We start from the raw sequence: 22,197 nt of genomic DNA, 5'->3' as shown, positions 1-22,197 counted from the left end.
TTTTACATTTGGTAGTGTATATATGTCCATGCCACTCTCTCACTTTGTCCCAGCTTACCCTTCCCCCTCCCCGTATCCTCAAGTCCATTCTCTAGTAGGTCTGCATCTTTATTCCCGTCTTGCCCCTAGGTTTTTCTGACCATTTTTTTTTCTTTTTCTTTTTTTGATTCCATATATATGTGTTAGCATACGGTATTTGTTTTTCTCTTTCTGACTTCCTTCACTCTGTATGACAGTCTATAGGTCCATCCACCTCACTACAAATAACTCAGTTTCATTCCTTTTTATGGCTCAGTAATACTCCATTGTATATATGTGCCACATCTTCTTTATCCATTCGTCTGTTGATGGACACTTAGGTTGCTTCCATGTCTGGCTATTGGAAATAGAGCTGCAATGAACATTTTGGTACATGACTCTTTGAATTATAGTTTTCTCAGGGTATATGCCCAGTAGTGGGATTGCTGGGTCATATGGTAGTTCTATTTTTCGTTTTTTTTTTTTTTTTTTTTTTTGCAGTATGTGGGCCTGTCACTGTTGTGGCCTCTCCCGTTGCGGAGCACAGGCTCTGGACGCACAGGCCCAGCGGCCATGGCTCACGGGCCCAGCTGCTCCGCGGCGTGTGGGATCTTCCCGGACCGGGGCGTGAACCAGTGTCCCTTGCATCGGCAGGCAGACTCTCAACCACTGCGCCACCAGGGAAGCCCCTATTTTTAGTTTTTTAAGGAACCTCCATACTGTTCTCCATAGTGACTGTATCAATTTATATTCCCACCAACAGTACAAGAGGGTTCCCTTTTCTCCACACCCTCCCAGCATTTGTTGTTTGTAGATTTTTTGATGATGGCCATTCTGACCGGTGTGAGATGATACCTCATTGTAGTTTTGATTTGCATTTCTCTAATGATTAATGATGTTGAGCATTCTTTCATGTGTTTGTTGGCAATCTGTTTATCTTCTTTGGAGAAATGTCTATTTAGGTCTTCTGCCCATTTTTGGATTGGGTTGTTTGTTTTTTTTGATATTGAGCTGCATGAGTTGCTTGTATGTTTTGGAGGTTAATCCTTTGTCAGTTGCTTCATTTGCAAATATTTTCTCCCATTCTGAGGGTTGTCTTTTCGTCTTATTTATGGTTTCCTTTGATGTGCCAAAGCTTTTAAGTTCCATTAGGTCCCATTTGTTTATTTTTGTTTTTATTTCCATTTCTCTAGGAGGTGGGTCAAAAAGGATCTTGCTGTGATTTATGTCATAGATTGTTCTACCTATGTTTTCCTCTAAGAGTTTGATGGTGTCTGACCTTACATTTAGGTCTTTAATCCATTTTGAGTTTATTTTTGTGCATGGTGTTAGGGAGTGTTCTAATTTCATTCTTTTACATGTAACTGTCCAGTTTTCCCAGCACCACTTATTGAAGAGACTGTCTTTTCTCCACTGTATATTCTTGCCTCCTTTATCAAAGATAAGGTGACCATATGTGCGTGGGTTTATCTCTGGGCTTTCTATCCTGTTCCACTGATTTATTTTTCTGTTTTTGTACCAGTACCATACTGCCTTGATTACTGTAGCTTTGTAGTATAGTCTGAAGTCAGGGAGCCTGATTCCTCCAGCTCCATTTTTCTTTCTCAAGATTGCTTTGGCTATTCAGGGTCTTTTGTGTTTCCACACCAATTGTGAAATTTTTTGTTCTAGTTCTGTGGAAAATGCCAGTGGTAGTTTGATAGGGATTGCATTGAATCTGTAGATTGCTTTGGGTAGTATAGTCATTTTCACAATGTTGAGTCTTCCAATCCAAGAACATGGTATATCTCTCCATCTATTTGTATTGTCTTTAATTTCTTTCATCAGTGTCTTATAATTTTCTGCATACAGGTCTTTTGTCTCCTTAGGTAGGTTTATTCCTAGATATTTTATTCTTTTTGTTGCAGTGGAAAATGGGAGTGTTTTCTTGATTTCACTTTCAGATTTTTCATCATTAGTGTATAGGAATGCAAGAGATTTCTGTGCATTAATTTTGTATCCTGCTACTTTACCAGATTCATTGGTTAGCTCTAGTAGTTTTCTGGTAGCATCTTTAGGATTCTCTATGTATAGTATCTTGTCATCTGCAAATAGTGACAGCTTTACTTCTTCTTTTCCAATTTGGATTCCTTTTATTTCTTTTTCTTCTCTGCTTGCTGTGGCTAAAACTTCCAAAACTATGTTGAAGAAGAGTGGTGAGAGTGGGCAACCTTGTCTTGTTCCTGATCTTAGTGGAAATGGTTTCAGTTTTTCACCATTGAGGACGATGTTGGCTGTGGGTTTGTCATATATGGCCTTTGTTATGTTGAGGAAAGTTCCCTCTGTGCCTACTTTCTGCAGGGTTTTTATCATAAATGGGTGTTGAATTTTGTCGAAAGCTTTCTCTGCATCTATTGAGATGATCATAAGGTTTTTCTCCTTCAGTTTGTTAATATTGTGTATCACGTTGATTGATTTGTGTATATTGAAGAATCCTTGCATTCCTGGGATAAACCCCACTTGATCATAGTGTATGATACTTTTCATGTGTTGTTGGATTCTGTTTGCTAGTATTTTGTTGAGGATTTTTGCATCTATGTTCATCAGTGATATTGGCCTGTAGTTTTCTTTCTTTGTGACATCTTTGTCTGGTTTTGGTTTCAGAGTGATGGTGGCCTCGTAGAATGAGTTTGGGAGTGTTCCTCCCTCTGCTATCTTTTGGAAGAGTTTGAGAATGATAGGTGTTAGCTCTTCTCTAAATGTTTGATAGAATTCGTCTGTGAAGCCATCTAGTCATGGACTTTTGTTTGTTGTAAGATTTTTAATCACAGTTTCAATTTCAGTGTTTGTGATTGATCTGTTCATATTTTCTATTTCTTCCTGGTTCAGTTTCAGAAGGTTGTGCATTTATAAGAATTTGTCCATTTCTTCCAGGTTGTCCATTTTATCGGCATATAGTTGCTTGTAGTAATCTCTCATGATCCTTTGTATTTCTGCAGTGTCAGTTGTTACTTCTCCTTTTTTATTTCTAATTCTATTGATTTGTGTCTTCTCCCTTTTTTTCTTGGTGAGTCTGGCTAGTGGTTTATCAATTTTGTTTATCTTCTCAAAGAACCAGCTTTTAGTTTTATTGATCTTTGCTATCATTTCCTTCATTTCTTTTTCATTTATTTCTGATCTAATCTTTATGATTTCTTTCCTTCTGCTAACTTTGGTGTTTTGTTCTTCTTTCTCTAATTGCTTTAGGTTTAAGGTTAGGTTGTTTATTTGAGATGTTTTTTGTTTCTTAAGGTAGGATTGTATTGTTATAAACTTCCCTCTTAGGACTGATTTTGCTGTATCCCATAGGTTTTGGGTCGTTGTGTTTTCATTGTCATTTGTTTCTAGGTATTTTTTGATTTCCTCTTTTATTTGTCAGTGATCTCTTGGTTATTAAGTAGTGTGTTGTTTAGCCTCCATGTGTTTGTATTTCTTACAGACTTTTTCCTGTAATTGATACCTAGTCTCATAGCATCGTGGTCGGAAAAGATACTTGATACAATTTCAATTTTCTTAAATTTACCAAGGCTTGATTTGTGACCCAAGATATGATCTATCCTGTAGAATGTTCCATGAGCATTTGAGAAGAAAGTCTATTCTTTTGTTTTTGGATGGAATGTCCTATAAATATCAATTAAGTCCATCTTGTTTAATGTATCATTTAAAGCTTGTGTTTCCTTATTTATTTTCATTTTGGATCATCTGTCCATTGGTGAAAGTGGGGTGGTAAAGTCCCCTACTATGATTGTGTTACTGTCGATTTCCCCTTTTATGGCTGTTACTATTTGCCTTATGTATTGAGGTGCTCCTATGTTGGGTGCATAACTATTTACAATTGTTATATCTTCTTCTTGGATTGATCCCTTGATCATTATGTAGTGTCCTTCTTTGTCTCTTGTAATAGTCTTTGTTTTAAAGAATATTTTGTCTGATATGAGAATTGCTACTCCAGCTTTCTTTTGATTTCCATTTGCATGGAATATGTTTTTCCATCCCCTCACTTTCAGTCTGTATTGTCCCTAGGTCTGAAGTGGGTCTCTTGTAGACAGCATATGTACAGGTCTTGTTTTTGTATCCATTCAGTCAGTCTGTGTCTTTTGGTTGGAGCATTTAATCCATTTACATTTAAGGTAATTATCGATATGTATGTTCCTATTACCATTTTCTTAATTGTTTTGGGTTTGTATTGTAGGTCTTTTCCTTCTCTTGTGTTTCCTGCCTAGAGAAGTTCCTTTAGCATTTGTTGTAAAGCTGGTTTGTTGGTGCTGAACTCTCTTAGCTTTTGCTTGTTTGTAAAGCTTTTAATTTCTCTGTCAAACCTGAATGAGATCCTTTCTGGGTAGAGTAATCTTGGTTGTAGGATTTTCTCCTTCATCACTTTAAATATGTCCTGCCACTCCCTTCTGGCTTGCAGAGTTTCTGCTGAAAGATCAGCTGTTAACCTTATGGGGATTCCCTTATGTGTATATCTTGTTTTTCCCTTGCTGCTTTTAATATTTGTTCTTTGTGTTTAATTTTTGATAGTTTGATTAATATGTGTCTTGGCACGTTTCTCCTTGGATTTATCCTGTATGGGATTCTCTGTGCTTCCTGGACTTGATTAACTATTTCCTTTCCCATATTAGGGAAGTTTTCAACTATAATCTCTTCAAATATTTTCTCAGTCCCTTTCTTTTTCTCTTCTTCTGGGACCCCTATAATTCGAATGTTGGTGCATTTAATGTTGTCCCAGAGGTCTCTGAGACTGTCCTCAATTCTTTTCATTCTTTTTTCTTTATTCTGCTCTGCAGTAGTTATTTCCGCTATTTTATCTTCCAGGTCACTTATCCATTCTTCTGCCTCAGTTATTCTGCTATTGATCCCTTCTAGAGAATTTTTAATTTCATTTACTGTGCTGTTCATCACTGTTTGTTTGCTCTTTAGTTCTTCTAGGTCCTTGTTAAACCTTTCTTGTATTTTCTCCATTCTATTTCCAAGATTTTGGATCATCTTTACTATCATTATTCTGAATTCTTTTTCAGGTAGACTGCCTATTTCCTCTTTATTTGTTAGGCCTGGTGGGTTTTTACCTTGCTCCTTCATCTGCTGTGTGTTTCTCTGTCTTCTCATTTTGCTTTACCTACTGTGTTTGGGGTCTCCTTTTCGCAGGCTGCTGGTTCGTAGTTTCAGTTGTTTTTGGTGTCTGTCCCCAGTGGCTAATTTTGGTTCAGTGGGTTGTGTAGGCTTCCTGGTGGAGGGGACTAATGCCTGTGCGGGAATCTCTCCGCTTTGCCCTCCGCACCCCTGTTGCTGCACTCTCCTCCATTGCTCCATAGCTCCCCCCTCTGCCACCCGCGGTCTCCGCCCACGAAGGAGCTTCTAGTGTGTGGAAACCTTTCCTCCTTCACGGCTCCCTCCCACTGGTGCAGGTCCGTCCCTATTCTTTTGTCTCTGTTTTTCTTTTTTCTTTTGCCCTACCCAGGTACGTGGGGAGTTTCTTGCCTTTTGGGAGGTCTGAGGTCTTCCGCCAGCGTTCAGTAGGTGTTCTGTAGGAGTTGTTCCACGTGTAGATGTATTTCTGGTGTATCTGTGGGGAGGAAGGTGGTCTCTGCGTCTTATTCTTCCACTATCTTGAAGCTCCTCTCTCGTAAAATGTATTTTTAAGTAATATCAAAATGACTAGTTTGATAAAAAATAGTAGTTTATAAATTATGGAATAATTAGGTTAATTCAGTTGCATAGTTCATATTTTAATCATGTCAGAGATGGGCATCTTGCAAAATATATATTGGTCTTAGAAACATGTATGAACGTGACTTTTTTGGCCACATTATTAAAAGTATAACTGTGAGGTTTCAGATACCCTTCATATATAAGTAGTAGTTCATCAGGTCACTCCCCTAACACACAGTTCATTCTAGATAAGAAAACCTCTAGCAGTTCAGCATTGGGATTCGGTTAAGCAGATCGTCTAAAACAGTGGATGTTTTTCTAAGGCTTACCTGATTAATCCAAACCTCTGGAGTCTACTCTACTGAGCTAGAAATCTTAGAAGGAGAGGTGTTCTCATAATACTTTTCAACACAATTTGTTTCTGGCTTTAGCCAAAAATAATGTAAAAGGGACCTGTCAACACATTAAGGTCCAAACTTAAATTAAAAAAAAAAAAAAAAGCTTGGAGGTTAAAAAAGAAAAAAGTCTTTGAAATTTAAAAAAAGTTCCATTCTGGGTTGCAGTTCAAACAACAATAATAAAGCCACAACACAAGGGTAAATGCATTGGACAGTTATCCTTTATTTAACAGATTATGGTGTGGTCCCCTTTCAGGTAGGAACAGAGTCCATTCAGTCCTTCTCTGCCTCTGGTAAGTTCATCTCAATGAAAAGGATGAGGAGATGATGAAAAGATAAAGTTCTAAGGAGGGCAGCCTATAATAAGAAACACAATAACAGGAAAAAGGTGGTGGACACACAGCATTAAAAGGGGCCTTAAGTGTGAACTTGGGGGGAAGAAAAGTGAAAACAAAGGAACGGCTGAAGCCAAGAAGGAGAGCAATTGATTCTTCTGCCCTGTGGATGAAAGCTTTGCCTTCATATTTGGAGAATGTTGATTTTCCCCTGTCAGGCAACTTTAATTGAACCCATGTTCTAAGAGTGACCAAAACAATGTAAGGTACCAACTGGACTTGAACGAAGAATCTAGTTTGCACACCTACAGATAATTTAACATTTCCAAAAGCATTTAAAATGGTTTTAGCAATATAGGAGCGATTTTGCTTTTAGTGTTCTGCAAAGCAAAAGCACAATTTAATTATCTTAATTTGATCTATTAAGTACTTGTTTGAAGTGGACTAGAATTCCAGGAATCTTATAAGACCAAGCTCCAGCAGCATTATTTAGGGACATAATTCCATACAAACTGGAGCATAAATAAAACCACAATACATAGAACTTGTATGAAAAGAGGAAAAAACCTACCAATCTAAGGTCAGCCTCTTAAAAGAGGCACTTGGTAAGGTTACAGTATTAGCCCGCAGACGCTATAGTGTAAAAAACCTTGTGGAGAAAATCTTTTCCATTTCCCTTTATTTTTAAAACTAAATTGGCATCACCTGCCATGATCATCCACCTTATTCTCTGGGCTAGTTCTGTCTTTTGGTTCCCTAAATTAAAGTCAATCCTCAAAGAACAGATTTCTATCACCACAGAAAGTATTCAAAAGACTCTTAAAGTGACTTTTTAAATAGAGCCCCAAATCACATGAGTGGAACAAAATGCATAGTATTTCAAGGCATGAAGGAAGAGTGGAATAACTGGAATGTTGCTAGTGGTGGTGTTTTTAATCTTTCTTTAATGCCCCATATTCACGTGATAATTGGAAGGTTGTGTTTGCCCCTGATTTCTAAATCAACCCCTCCTTTTCCATAGTTCCTAAAAGTATTTCAAGCGAAACGAAATGCAGTTATAAAATGTGCATCTGTATGACCCACTGGCCCACTTGTGAAACGTGGTGCTCTTTCCTGATAGTGGAATTAGTGGGGAACTGGAAACCTATTTAGAAACGTTAGGAATTTTCTCAGGAGGAGTGAGAACCTTATTTGGACTGAAGCTGTCTGGAGAAATAGGAAAAGACAGACTCAAAGGCTAGACTGCTATTTGTGCATCTGAATGCAGGGTGGCCACAGCACAGCTGGGTGGAGATGGCATTCTCCTCCTGCAGAGCGAGAGAGGGGAGGTCATAGGGAACAGCGCCGAGATGCTCTACCAACTGCCCGCTTCTCTTCTCCGGGAGCAGCGGAGGAGCTTAAAAAGCCTGTTTACGGTCCAACGATTTCTTCCTATTCAGCCTATGCTGTACACAAAGTTATGAATCCCACAGAAAGGCTGGTTATCGTTTTCTTTTTCATGTTCTCCTGAATCCTAGGAGAGTTGGAAACAAGAATGGAAGACAGAGAACTATTACACTGAAGAGAGAACGGACTTCCAGTGGAATGGTGCTGCCCGGGGCTCCTTTCAAAATGTAAACAATCGTAACCACCCGGGTTTGGGGGGCTGCCCGGGAGCCCAGGCTGCCAACACCCATGCCAAACCCGTGGACACTCGGTACGTCTCTGGGGTGAGTTGAATCTGGGCCACACATGGGAACAAGCCAGACGATACTGGCAGTCTGTGCAAGCCACATGGGGATGGGAGGCATCCACCATTTCCTGATTCTAACAACAGGTTGGGGATTCCCAGACCAAGAAGTATGTCATTACAAGCTTGTGATGTAGACAGAGGTTTAGGCCGACGTGACTAATCCGTGGCAGTTTTTGGACTTTCCATCCGCTGGATCTGAAGCACCTCTGAGAAGCCTTCCCTGATGGCCACGGCTGGGAATTGGCCCAGATGACAGGGGTGCTTCCTTCTCTGAATTTCTGGATTCACGGTTCTCCGCTTGGGATACGCTGGCAACCAAAAATCCAGCAAGGACCCTGAACCAAGGGGTTGGTGCAGGGTGAAGACAAGATATTAAACAAATGATATCCAGATAAGTCCTTTGATGACAATTGCGATGAAGGCTATGAAGAAGTGCAGGACACTGAGAAAGCATAGCTTGTATATTCTATTTCACCAATTCATCACTTAGCATTCAACACTTACTTGCTTTTTATGGGTAATGAATTCCCCTGCTTCTGATAGGTCTCTAACCTTTCTGGGTAGACTGTAAACTCCTGATCGTCAGGGACTTGAGCTGAGAGAGCATTATCTTGCAGAGATCCTTGTCATAGCCTCTCAGAAACACGTGATGGTTTACTTTTGCTGAACTGAATCATGTTAAAGAGCACAATTCTGAAACAAAGACAAGGGGGGATGATTAGAGCCGAGCTCATTGTAGCTGCTGCCTGCATTGGGTGGGGCTGTTAAGGAAGGGAAGTGGCTCTAGCAGTTTAAGTGTCTACACCCCTCTCAGTTACTATCTAAAATGCGTGGGAAAGGAAAATAAAAAGAATTGACTTTAAAATCCTCCACTTCCTATACCTTTAAAGGAGGGGACCTATAGCCCTTTGTGCAGCAGAGATCGATCATGAGCCTTCAGAGGTGCTCAGGTAGCAGTAGAACCAAGGAGGGGGGAGAAAGTGATTGATTTCTTGGAAAATAAGTGAGGAGAATTAAGTTGGGGTAAAGGAATGCTGAGGATACAGAGCAAGGAGACCGAGCACCCCCAGATCTTGGTGCTAAACACCAGACGATCAGTGATACATGGAAAGAGAATGAAGGAAGACAGGATGTGCTTAAGTCTATACGACACGGTGATGGATTTGACCATGAAGCCTCTGGGCTCTTCTCACATCGCGTCACATCACACGGGGCCACAGCTGCTTCAACTGGAGAGTGCCAGCTCCCTCTCCTTCCTTCCCCAAACTCTGCACTGACTCTCCCAGGTTCACACCAAGCACACTGGCAAAGCCCGGAGCCACCTTCCAGCTGCTGGAAAGAATGCTTCTCCTCTCCTACAGCATAAAGCAGGCTCCACCCCGGCACCACTGTCAGTGGATATGCAAACTTCACGCAGATCAGCCACACTTGCGCCGTGCTTTGCTCTTTCACCGAGAAACACGGCAACAGCCACAAGAATTTTCCATCATTCTGGCTACAGAGCTCTCCAGAAATAGAGTATCTATTAGGTTGGCTTTCAGAATGTAATATTAGAAAGATCAAGTCTTTTTAAAACCACAAAGAGCATATAAAGTTGCAGAGTTCGGGATTGTTAGGGCGGAACTCCAGGCTCCCCACCGGGTCCAGCCCTGCAGTGACGGTAGTTCCTCTTTCCAGCGTGGCTCATAACTACTAAGACTTTCGCTGCACACATAATGCTTATCGTTTTTCTCCCCAGCTGTTCTTCAAGATTGAAACAGCCCTTGAAGGCGGGTGTGGGAAATGAAATATTATTGAAATATAAGGTGATGATCACCATTACATTTCAAGCTAAATTTTCTAACTAGGACTTAAATCATTTAAATTTCGTATAATTTCAGAGACTACCTTTTTATCTTAAGAGAAAAACACCTTATACGTTATTGGGTGGATTCAAATAGAAAGAACCAGAGGAAATTATCTTTGACCAGCAGCGAAGATAAGTGGTTACATATCTTAGCTGTCAAATGTAACTATTCTTTATAAATCCTGAATGGCAACTGCTTTTTTCTCCCCCTCGTTTTCTGGCCTTCCATTTATTTTTATTTATTTATTTATTTTTATGCCCAGGTGAGAAATTAGAATATATTTCAGTTCTGGCTTAACTTATTCAGGTATCAAACAGGATGTACAAGTCCTCTTCAAAGGGGCACCATTACTTGTTAAATAAACTTGCAACACATGGTTAAGAATTCCTTTAATAGCCCTGCAAAATAAAGTGGATCACTGACCGTCAATGCCCTCTGCAGCAAGATAAAAATGAACCTGTGACAATCAACATCTTCTCTTCACAGATCTATAGCTCATGTAACTATGATGCTATGTCACCCTTGTTCTGCTTACGAAGCTCCAGACTTGCCTCTGTCTAAATCTTCCAAACCTTGACTCAAGCACTTTGTAATGGAGCTACAGTCAGTGATGCATTAAGTTAGTAGGCAAAGAAAGGATCTAAATACTGTTTTATATATAATGGCTGGTTGAGGACCACAATCCATAAACCTTTCTCCTTAAACGAAGCAGGAGATTCTGAAAAATCAAGACCATGGTTTGGCTGCCTTTCTCTTGTTTCAGCTTCTTTTGTCTCTTGGTTCTCTTACTTGTGGAAGCGAAGGGCTAAATCCCTAAAGCGGAGCCTGTTAGGGATATTTCCAGTCTGACTCAAGCAGGAAATACCACAAAGATCGTGAGGGAGCTGGTTCCCGAGAGATTTCTAGCCCAGGTTACATACTCCAGAAGTTGAAATGTGTTAGGTAGTATTCAGAAGAAAAACAGCACTAAATTATGGGGGGTTACCCAAGTAAATCCCTTCCCGATAATCCCTTACTAATAGTTGGATTTCAGTTAAAAACCATTTGCTGTAAATCTGTATCTATCATCCTTTCGTATAATCTTTCTTTAACTATATTCTTGTCTTGGTTAGGAGTTAGTTCTTATTGGATGACCTGAAAGTGATTACCATTATACCAATGCAGTATTAGTCATTAACTTGCCTACATTGCCAGTAGTGTGATTGATAATCTATACTGAAACATGCTTCTCTTTGGTCGCACTTCAAGCCAGCCCAATGCCAATGCAATTATTAGCAAACAATTGACTTGAATGGCCCTTGAAGAATCTGGAAGTATGAAAAAGGAAAAGTTGTCATCGCTTTCTTAAAACTAGAAATTAAGCATGTTTTTTAGATGCTAGAAGCTTTGAGTACACCCTAATTTCCTCACAATCGAATGTAATTTTTAAAATTCTATTCATGGCAAGAGATACTCATTTTAAATGGTGCCCCCTAGATTTCTAAATATCTTGAATAAAATAAATTACCCAGTCTGCAGTTTAAAATACATGAATATAATATGACATAAAATTAATAATAAATATAAATGGGAACCTAAAGGAAGTAAGCTTTTGGTATTTTAGAACATGGGAAAACAAGTATTTATCCAGGTATACACTTCACTAGTGTTCTCACCAAATTACTCTTGTTCACGGATTGTGTATCTTGGCTAAACAACTCTTGAGAAAAGGAAACTCCCCTTTACCTCTGCATCCAATTTTCCAGTTATAATGAGTAATTCAAAGTACACTAAGGCCGACCTCACCCAGTGCCAAAAAGTTAGAATTATGCTCTTAAGGTTACAGCATTTGAAATTGCTGAGTAGATGATTCCCTTATTTCCCTTTTTCTCTCAGCAGGAATGAGTACTGCCTTTTGCAAGCTGTTCTGAGTTTTTATTAAATATCCACAAAAGTGCAACAGTATGATCACTGCCGTTAGCTAGAATAACAACAACCCAGGAGCTAGACCTCGGTTTCTATACTAGGTCTTCAAGTCATCCTGATGCAGAGCAGACTGCATGGGAATCAGGATACCCATGTCACTGGAAATTAACATGCTTTACCTCTCCAAGTCCACCCCCAATCACATGCACTCTTCTTGGTTTTCACAGGGTTATGTGTGTGGAAGGAATTCTAAATCCATCTGCAGTGAGAAGTTTCTCATACTGATTAACTTAGCAATCGTCAAACATCCTCGTTTTACAGGTTGTAACAGTGACCTAGGCGGTGTTCAACCCTCAGGCAGCCTTACCATGCGGGGATAAAGTGAGCCTCAGGGGAGAAGATGTAAATTTAAGAGTAACTGGGTAATTCCAATAAAAGAAACAAGTTCTCCAGTTCTGGTTCTAGGGACAGGGAAGGGTAAATGGGAGCAGTGAATGGAGCATTCCATGGAAAAGTAGCAGGATAAGAGAAGATCTAGGTTAAGAGAGACCATAGAAGGGAAAGTGGTTTGTCGTGTGCTGTGTGCGGTGCGCACGTTGGGAGGTGGAGGGGAGGCAGGAGGAGAGGGGATGATGGAAACCCTGGGGTGGAATCAGGGAGCCACAGCACTGAGAGCCTTGCAGGTTACATGGGGAGGGTCCTAACTGTCTTCAGGGAAGTGAGGTCATTGAAAGTGTTTGAGGAGGAAAGGATGGCCACATCTGCATTTAGAGCGATAATTCCAGAGGCCATATGAGGAATGATTTGTCTTGGCTGAGACACCATTAGAAAACCCCTAGAAGAGAGAGAGGGGCTCAGCTAGAGAAAGGTAGTGATAAAGATGCTCGGAATTGACAGCGTTTCAGATTATCTAGAGAAGGAAGATTCAAGGGCGGAGCTTCATAATGTTTCCTGGGCTACAGTGCGGGTTGTGGTGCCGTCAGTGAGAAAGTCAGTATTGGAGCAAGAGCAAATTTCTGCGGCAGGAAGTTGATCAAGTGATCAAAAAAGCACTACAAAGTGAGACTTATTAGAAGCACCTTCAGAAAATATAGATAGGATTTAGAGAAATTGCCAAGTCTTTACTGTTGTTAGAGCAGAACACATTAATAGTGAATTATCATAATAACTATAGGCAATTTCATAAGAACAAAGTTCCTCATAATAAATATTATTTCCCTCATCCTCACTTTTTGCTTGTTTCTCATAGTTTCAGTACTAATCATTGGTCATAATGAGCTTTCCATCATCCCATCAGACCTTCAAATCTCCAACACAATACCTGTTCAGATATGAAAAAAAACATCATACATTTTGGCATCTAAAGTACTTTTAAAGGATTAAAGTCATGTAATTATGAATGGTCTCATCAACAAACTTCTTGCCTTATGTCCTAATATCCTATGGAATGTCTTGTTGTGATAGTTAACACTGGGCTGCTGGTTACAGAGACAGAGAGTCTATTGAATGAGGTTTTAGAAAGAAACCAAGTCCTGTGAACTTCAGCCGTTACTGGCATCATGTATAAGCACAGTGCTAGGTTCTGGGGGGGGAATGAGGTGTGAGAAGTGATCCCTAAATAGAGTCCACCATCTGTCTCTGGGTCAGGAGATTAGATACATACATACATACATACATACATACATACATACGTACATACATAATGCAAGTTGGAAGTTGTTTGATTGCCTAAAGTTACATAGTGATATAGATCACACATCATTGAATTAGAGGGGAATGAACTGTCTCTTTATTGGAGAATTTTTTTCACTCTGCCACCCACACTAAGAAATTTAAAAATATATATGAAGAATGCATTCAACTTAAATGCTATACATATACAGAATGTTTGGTATGTAACAAAGAGATGTTTCCAGAGAGTAAGATAAAAAAGGGAAGAGACAGGATTTCTACACCCATCACACATTCAGTTCAGCTGATAATAACAGATACCAAACAACAGCTTGTGATCTCGTGTAAACATAGTCCCGATGTAGGAGGGCGTGTATACTTAGGCGTAAGTCCCAGCTAAAATTTCAAACCTTCAGTGAAGCTTTCCTTCACTTACCCCAATGTCGTGGCCCCTTGTCGGTGGCATACAGCCTTAGTGCTAATTGTGATTACTGTGCTTATTTTTCTATTTTGTTAGTTTCCACCTGACTCTGTTGCTAGAACATAAGATCCCTAAGAACAGGAACCAGGTCTGTCGTGTTTCCCCTACATCCCTGAAGCCTAGCACAGAGTATAGCACTTGGTAACATACATATTTGTTGAAAAAATATTAATCTCATAGGATTTTGACATTAAAATAAAGGTTTGACATTCTTTCACATGGAATCATGATGATTCCATATTAATCACTATGCTTTCAACTTCTTATAGGTTAATTTGACATGCTCACTAGTAAGGCAGTTCCATCTTCAACAAAACAATAAATCTATAGTTCCTAAGGTTTTTCTTCAACCTTCCTGAACTCTAGGGTTTTCAATGGCATAAACTACATTTTATTTGTCTTTATCCTTTCAAAGCTCGATGCAGCATCTAACACGTAATAGGTAGGCAAGAAAGATTTATTTTAAAAAGGAGAAAAAAGGAAATACAGCTAAGGAGGCTTTTAGTTGTTCTTCATTTAATAGAGGCATAGTATTAAAGTACTTTTTATTTCAGTGCCCTATTGATTATTTAAAAATTCATCATTAAAAATATTTAATAATGATTAGTCATTATTAAATATTTATTACTTATACATTTATTATATTATATTATTTATTTATTTATTATTAAATATTTAATAATGATTGGTCATTATACCTAAGCTTTTGTTTGTAGTGGGTTTTTAAACTACCAATATTGGAAAAATGTGTATGTTCAGGGATTGAGATACGTCTCACAATCAAATAAAAGGGTACATCATGGAAAAGAGTGTTCAACTTTCCTTGACTTTATTCTGAAAGAAGTGACACTTCTTTGTACTTAAATGCCTTTCACGTTATTCCCAGGACCAATTTTAGCTCTTTTACAATGTTTATCCTCAGTCGTTTATCACCTTTTGTCACTAAGCTATTTAAAATCATGTTAGATGCTAAGAGGTAATCTGGAGCTCTTATGCCAAAGGCTACAATGTCTCATATATCTTGAAAGTGAGATATCAGATAAGAATATCAGTCTTAAGTGTTATCAGCCCTGGTAAACTGGTGCCTCAGTGTCTGCACCTTATGTCAGCTCAGGCTGAACATACTGGACTTTACATATGTAGTGAGAAGGAATTCTGGGGAAACACAGCGATTTCCTTAACCTGAACCCTTAGAACACCAACATACAGGAACAATTATGAAACAATTATCCTAGATATATCTATGGCATAATAAATGACAATAAACCCACCTTTATGATGCTTTAAATGAAAGATCTCAAAGAAATTTACAAAATCTACAATAAGAGCCAGTTTACGAAGGATAGCATGGAACGGAAGATGAGGGTAAAAGGATAAGCATAGAAGGATAAAATGGAAAGTTGCACAGATTTCATATTTTAATGAACTTATGTGGGTGAAGAGCTTTGTAAATTTGTAAAGCAAAATATATTTTATATTTGTTTTTAGTATTCTGCTTTGAGTTTTAAAGATAAATTTAAGTATGTACATCTTTACATATCTGCAGGAGAAAGTTTATAGTATACTATAATCTCAAGTAGTTTCCTGGAAGCTAACTAACTAAAGACATGATGTATTCTAACTATAATGAATAGCAGTTCATTACAATTTTTCCTTTGGAAAAATATATGTAAATCAACTAATATATTAATGATTGGTTATTTTTACCTAAGAATATGTTTCAGTGGCAACTGCATTTGTATCAGTATGGTAGCTTAAATTGAAACAAATTAAATTAATTTAATTGGCATGGGTTAAACTAGGATAAGTATGTGCTGATGAAGTGAATGTTTGTCCCCTGGGTAAAGGAGACTTTCTTCCTAAATAATGATTTGGGCTCAGTGTTAACAAATAAGAGTAAGTCATAACATGCTAACCCGCAAGAGGTATGTCACAAAATACTAGATCATTTGACAAAGAGCAAACAGAAGCCTGGAAATTAAACTATTTCCCCAAAGCCAGACCTAGTGGAAGCAAACTGCCAGAGCTGCTTGCCTCTGTGTTTTTTTCTTAGTGGTACCCCAGAGAAGAGGGAGGTCCTTCTGAGGGCCGCTGGGGAGGGGAAGGCTGGTGGGTTTTATCTAATGCTTTCTGCTAGGGTAAGTGCATGTCAGTTTTAGGGTCACATGGGGTATCTTGTCATTGTACAGATTCAAATTCAGTGGTTCTTAGGTGAGGCCCTAGATTCTGCATTTTGAGAAATCTTCCAAATGATGCAGATGCCCTTGGTCTGTGGAACACACTTTAACGGCCACCTTCCAGGTGAAAGGAAGAGGAAATTCTCTTCCTTTTTTACAAGTTTCCTTCAATTTCCCAGCTCGCTTACCGCAGAGCAGCAGGTCAGTAAAGTCACAACTTCACAATAGCCCAAACACAGAAAAACCTTTGAAAGGAAGAATTAGATTGACTTCAGAGGGATTGCTAAAAGGAGAATGAATATTTATTTAAAAAAAAAAAAAAACAGGGCTTCCCTGGTGGTGCAGTGGTTGAGAGTCCGCCTGCCGATGCAGGGGACGTGGGTTCATGCCCCAGTCCGGGAAGATCCCACATGCCGCGGAGCGGCTGGGCCCGTGAGCCATGGCTGCTGAGCCTGCGCGTCCAGAGCCTGTGCTCCACAACAGGAGAGGCCACAAGAGTGATAGCCAACCTTTTCTGTGAAATTGCCTGCCTACAAATATAGCCATCACATCTTTGAGGACAAATAAGACCGCAACTCAGGTTTAAACTCAATCTTCTTAAGTTTCTTCAGAGTCCATTTGGGAGAAATATTATGAAGAAACTTGGAGTCTGAACCCTCCTCCTCCACCCCCTTCCCTAAGTGTCTAATATTTGCATTATATACAAAAGGAATCTTTCTACTCTATGATCTGTCAAGATTAAAAATGTTCTCAGGCCAGAAACATGCTAAGATGAAACAAAATTATAACTGAACAGATCCTACTCCAAAGCTGTTTCCAAGTAGGAATGAATATCAGAAATATTTACTTCACATATTTTCCATTGGATGGCCTTTTCAGATTCTTGCTACTTTAAATACAAAAGTAATATTCATTGGGCTACACTATTTTTAAAATGTGGTCTTATAATCAATTGTCAAATCTTCTTCAAGATTGTATATAGGTGTTGGGCTCCTAGAATCTAAGTGGCTATGTAGTAAAGCACTATGGTAGATAATTTAACTTTGGACTAATGAAATGCATATAGTTCCTCAAACAACTTAAAAATATGATGTTCTGTTAACAGTTATATGGACATATTTTTATTTAGGTAACTATAGCAAAAATAACTTGTATTCAGTGTAAGAAGAAATTACAGATTTGAACTGTGCATGAATTTTATTTAAAAATTTCATTTTTGCTCCATTTTTTTTTATCAAGTCTATACTTTTAAGAGGGAGAAAGTCACAGAAATGTGTCTATACATTGACCTTTTCAATTTACATAAACAGTCTTCAACATTTAGAAGAATAGCAGGAAATCCTAATAGATTTAGCATTTGGTGTCTAGGAAAACTTTCAGACACATTTGGTAATCACACCTATATACCCTAATGTCTGAGCAGCCATTAGAAGGTATTTACTTTTTCAGTTACGTAATTAGAAATCTATTACATTAGGGCATTTTGGAAATGGGAAATTAAGAATCATTTTCTTTGCAAGTGGTTATAAAAGGCAGAGTTGATTGCTATTGATTAAAGAATCTATAATGAAAAGTAGTTTTTCCCTTCTTCCAAAAAGTTGCATTTTTCTCAAAGAGGTACTGCAGGCAACAGAAGCAAAAAATGCCACTTTGGTAGACGTTAACTTGAGACACAAATCTAATATACTTACAGCCAACAGCTTTAAAAGTCATATGCAATCCCACAAAAGCAATAACTGATTTCACTAACTTTGACATAAATGTCAAACTTGATAAGCACAAGTTCAAAAGATCTATACAAAAGTATACAAAAGATATATATCTCTACAGTAGTCCTCCCCACTTATCTGCAATTTTGATTTCCAAGGTTTCAGTTACCCGCAGTCAACTGTGGTCCAAAAATATTAAATGGAAAATTCCAGAAGTAAACAGTGCATAGGTTTTAAATTGCGTGTCTGTTCTGAGTCACGTGATTAAATCTCTCTCCATCCAGCTCTGACCTGCCTGGGATCCCCAGCCATCGACCTTGTCGATCCAACCATCCACTTGGTCACAGCTGATGATACAGCGTCACTGGAAGCAGCTAATTCTCCTGACGTATCATCGAAGGTCAGTACTGGCCTAATGCCACATCACAATGCCTGTGTCATTCACCTCACTTCCTCTCCCGTCATCGCAAGAAGAAGAAGGGTGAGTACAGAACAATAAGATATTTTGTGAGAGAGAGAGGCAATACTCACCATCATAATTGTCATAATTTACTACTAGTTATTGTTAGTCTTTCACTGTACCTAATTTATAAATTAAACTTTATTGTAGGTGCGTGTGTATAGAAAAACACATAGTATATACAGGGCTTGGTGCTCTGATTTCAGGCGTCACTGGGAGTCTTGCAATGTATCCCCTGTGGATAAGGAGAAGCTACTGTACCAAAAAAGTATACAAAAGACATATATCTGTACAAAAGATCAGAAAGCCTATACTTTCCGATATGAGATATGCTTAACAATTTTGAGGTAGAGTAAAAATTCCTGTAACATCTGTTACGAGATGTCCTGTTCAGGCATAACTATTTACAGAGAAAATATAGAGTGAATATGATATATTGTTTCAGCTATCACTACATAACAAACCACCACAAATTAAGTGGCTTAAAGCAGCAGTTGTTTTCTTTGCTTAGAATTATGTGGGTCAGTAATTTGGCCTGGCTCAGCTGGCAGGGTCCCCCCCACCCAGTTTTATTGAGATATAATTGACATACAGCATTTTTGCTTGCCAAACTCCTGAACTTCAGGTAAAAACCATAGAACTCTGTGGCATCATCAACCACCACCACAGCAACAACAAACAGAACTTAAGGGCCTTCCATCTCACAAAAATTACCTCTAAGATGAACCACAGACCTAAATGTAAGAGTTTCAAGAAATAAAAAAGAAAAAGAAGAAAAAGGCAAAAAAAACACATACTGGGAAAAATATTTGAAAAATACATATTTGATAAAGGACATATCAGAATATATAAAGAGCCCTAAAAGCTCAATAATAAGAAAACAAATTAAAAATGAGAAAAAGATTTGAACAGACCCTAAAAAAAAAAAAAAAGTGAGAGCGATCAGATTTGTGGTTACCAGAGATGGAGGGTGGAGGGAGGGCAACTGGACGAAGGCCATCAAAAGGCACTGCAAACTCCAAGTTGTACGATAAATAAATACTAGGGAGTACCGTGCAGCATCATCAGTGTAATTAACACGCTGTCTGTTATGTATGAAAGTTGTTATAAACAAATACTAGGGAGTAACCTGCAGCATGATCAGTGTAATTAACATGCTGTCTGTTATGCTTGAAAGTTGTTAAGAGAGGAAATCCTAAGAGTTCTCATCATAAAGGAACTTTTCTACTCCTTTAATTAATATATGAGCTGATGGATGATCACTAAACTTATTGTGATAATCGTTTCAGGATGTATGCAAGTCAAATCCTTATGCCAGACACCTTAAGCTTATACAGTGCTGTATGTCAGGTATATCTCAATACAACTGGAAGAGAAAAACTATAAAATTTCTAAAATAAGATGTAGGAGACAATCTCCATGTCCTTTGGTTGAGCAAAGAATTCTTAGACATCATGCCAAAAGCACAATCCATTTTTTTAAAAACTTGACAAATTGGAATTCATCAGTAATTTTAAAAGACACTTAAAATAGTGTCAAAAGACACTATCAAGAAAGGCAAGTCTCAGACTAGGAGAAAATATTTGCAAATTATATATCTGGTGAAGGACTAATATGTGAAATATAAAAAAATACGACTCAATAATAATGACAAAAACAATTAAATATGGGCAAAAGATTTGAATAGATATTTCATTGAACAACATACACAAGTGGCCAAAAAGCACATGAAAAAATGCTCAGCATCATTAATCTTTAGGGAAATGCAACTTAAAGCAACAATGAGATACCATTGCATATCCTCCAGGACGGAAAAAAGAATGGACAATAACAAGCCTTGGCAAGGATGTAGAGAACCTGGAACCTTCATTCATTGCTGGTAGGGATGTAAAAAGGTGCAGCCACTTTGGAAAAGAGTTTGGCAGTTGCTCTAAATGTTAAACCTATGCCACAGGACTCGAAACTCCACCCCTATCTATTCAGGAAAATGCTAACATATGTCCATGTAGACACTCGCATGTGAATGTCGACTGGAGCATTATTCATAATAGCAAAAAAAATAAACTGGAAATGCTCCAAAATCACAATCACCTGATGAATGGATGAACAAAATGTGATATATCCATACAATGGAAAACCAGAAACTGAAAGAAACAAACTACTGGTACACGGTACAAAATAGAAGAACCTCAAAAACATTATACTAAGTGAAAAAAATGAGGCACAGAAGACTACATATTTTATGATACTGTTTAATGTAGAGTCTAAAAAAGACAAATTTATAGAGACAGAAAGCAGATCAGTACTTTCTGGGGCTGGGTGGGGGGTGAGGATTTCAAGACGAGATCTGTAAGGAGTTGTATTTAATGGGCACTAGGAAACTTTATGTGACGAGGAAAATGTAAGTGTCTTGTGGTGGCACTTGCACAGCTCTATAATTCAGTTAATTTATAGTAAATAAAAGGCACGTCAATAAAGCTATTTAAGAACAGTTAGACGTTGAATGTACCAAATTTCATCTTCAGTGCTTCCTGGACTTTAGGACATCTCTTTACACTTAAACACACACATGCACTGACACACACACACACAGGAGCATGCATATACATATACATTCAGCTATTGATCTACCCAGCCTACCTCTCCGATCTTTTATATCTCATCTCATTCTTGTTATTCCATATATTTATCTTACATAGCAGATTCTTCCCTAACTTTTTTCATAATCTCATTGCCTTTGAAGCAAGAGCCTTCTCCTTCATAGTACCTAAAACTTCCTTTATGAGATTCTTTTCGAACAAACTATTTTTTGTTTAAGTAATACATTTGACATCAAACTTAAAGCAAATAAAAATGTTCTGCATGGTATTAATTTTATGGAATTAAATGGATTGTTTTGTTTCACATAGCTTGATCATGGATATACATGACATTTTTCAATTAAAATGAAAACTATTCCCCAAGTGCTCCTTGGCAGTATTAAACGGAAGTATAATTCAAAAGCAGAAAGTTCAAATAATGATTAAATACCGTCTCAAGAATTTGTTGTACACTGGCCTGCTTGGACTTAATAATTTTTAAATTACTCACCTTCATGTTCTCACGTTGATCTTGGCCAAATTTTTTGTTAAGAGATTGTCATTTGTGATTATAATACGGTACTCATTGTTCAGAAATAATTTTCCATCAGCTCACTATCTGTAGAAGTTGTTTTTATTCACACAGCATAATCTCATAAATATAGAGACCAACCTGGTTTTCACAAATGTGGGAAAACCAAAACAGAAAGTTCTAGTTTTTAGAGTAAAAATCAGCAATAGAGAAATTGTTAAAGTATCATTTAATTAATTGTTACTACGTTGAAAAAATGTTGAATAGGAACAACATGTGTGGTTGTGTATCTTCACAAGTTTGTCAGTCAAACAGAAGGAATCACTGTTCTCTGTGTTTTATACTCTTTTTTTTTTCATTTAACACTACTTAAAAAATATTGCTCAATTAATCAATAACAAATTACACAGTTTCCCACTCTGTCCTGTTTTATTACCAAACATCCAAACCAAAAGCAATGGAAACCAGTCATTGATTCTGTGCACCTTGTTGTTTCCATTTTATCTTGAAAACTGAAGAGACATTAACTGATGCTTGGAAAACTAGCTCTCATCACAGAAATGCAGGCTGAGTCAAGGAAACCTTTGAAGACACAGCCCACTTTCCTACACTTCCTGAGAGCTCCTTGAACAGGTTTCCACACTTGCCAAAAAGTTAGATTTATCTCAGGAAGTAAGCTTAAA

General features: G+C 38.1%; 1 long non-coding RNA gene across 2 annotated transcripts in view; it reads left to right on the top strand.

Annotated features, from left to right (window-relative positions):
- The first annotated feature begins 7,950 nt into the window (after positions 1 to 7,950).
- LOC308608081 overlaps positions 7,951 to 22,197 on the top strand; it is a 53,539-nt gene continuing 39,292 nt past the window's right edge. Inside the window, exons 1-2 of one of the 2 annotated variants that reach the window (XR_014014087.1) lie at positions 7,951 to 8,130; positions 18,228 to 18,343. This is a non-coding gene — a long non-coding RNA (uncharacterized lncRNA). Of the gene's footprint in view, positions 8,131 to 18,227; positions 18,425 to 22,197 lie in introns of both variants that reach the window. The other variant, XR_014014088.1, reaches the window with a different exon arrangement.

Source organism: Mesoplodon bidens, assembly GCF_964165515.1.
Source record: "Mesoplodon bidens genome assembly, chromosome: 20".
Classification (NCBI taxonomy): Eukaryota; Metazoa; Chordata; class Mammalia; order Artiodactyla; family Ziphiidae; genus Mesoplodon; species Mesoplodon bidens.
The sequence above is the reverse complement of the archived record's forward strand: the minus strand, read 5'-3'. Positions and strand labels throughout refer to the sequence as shown.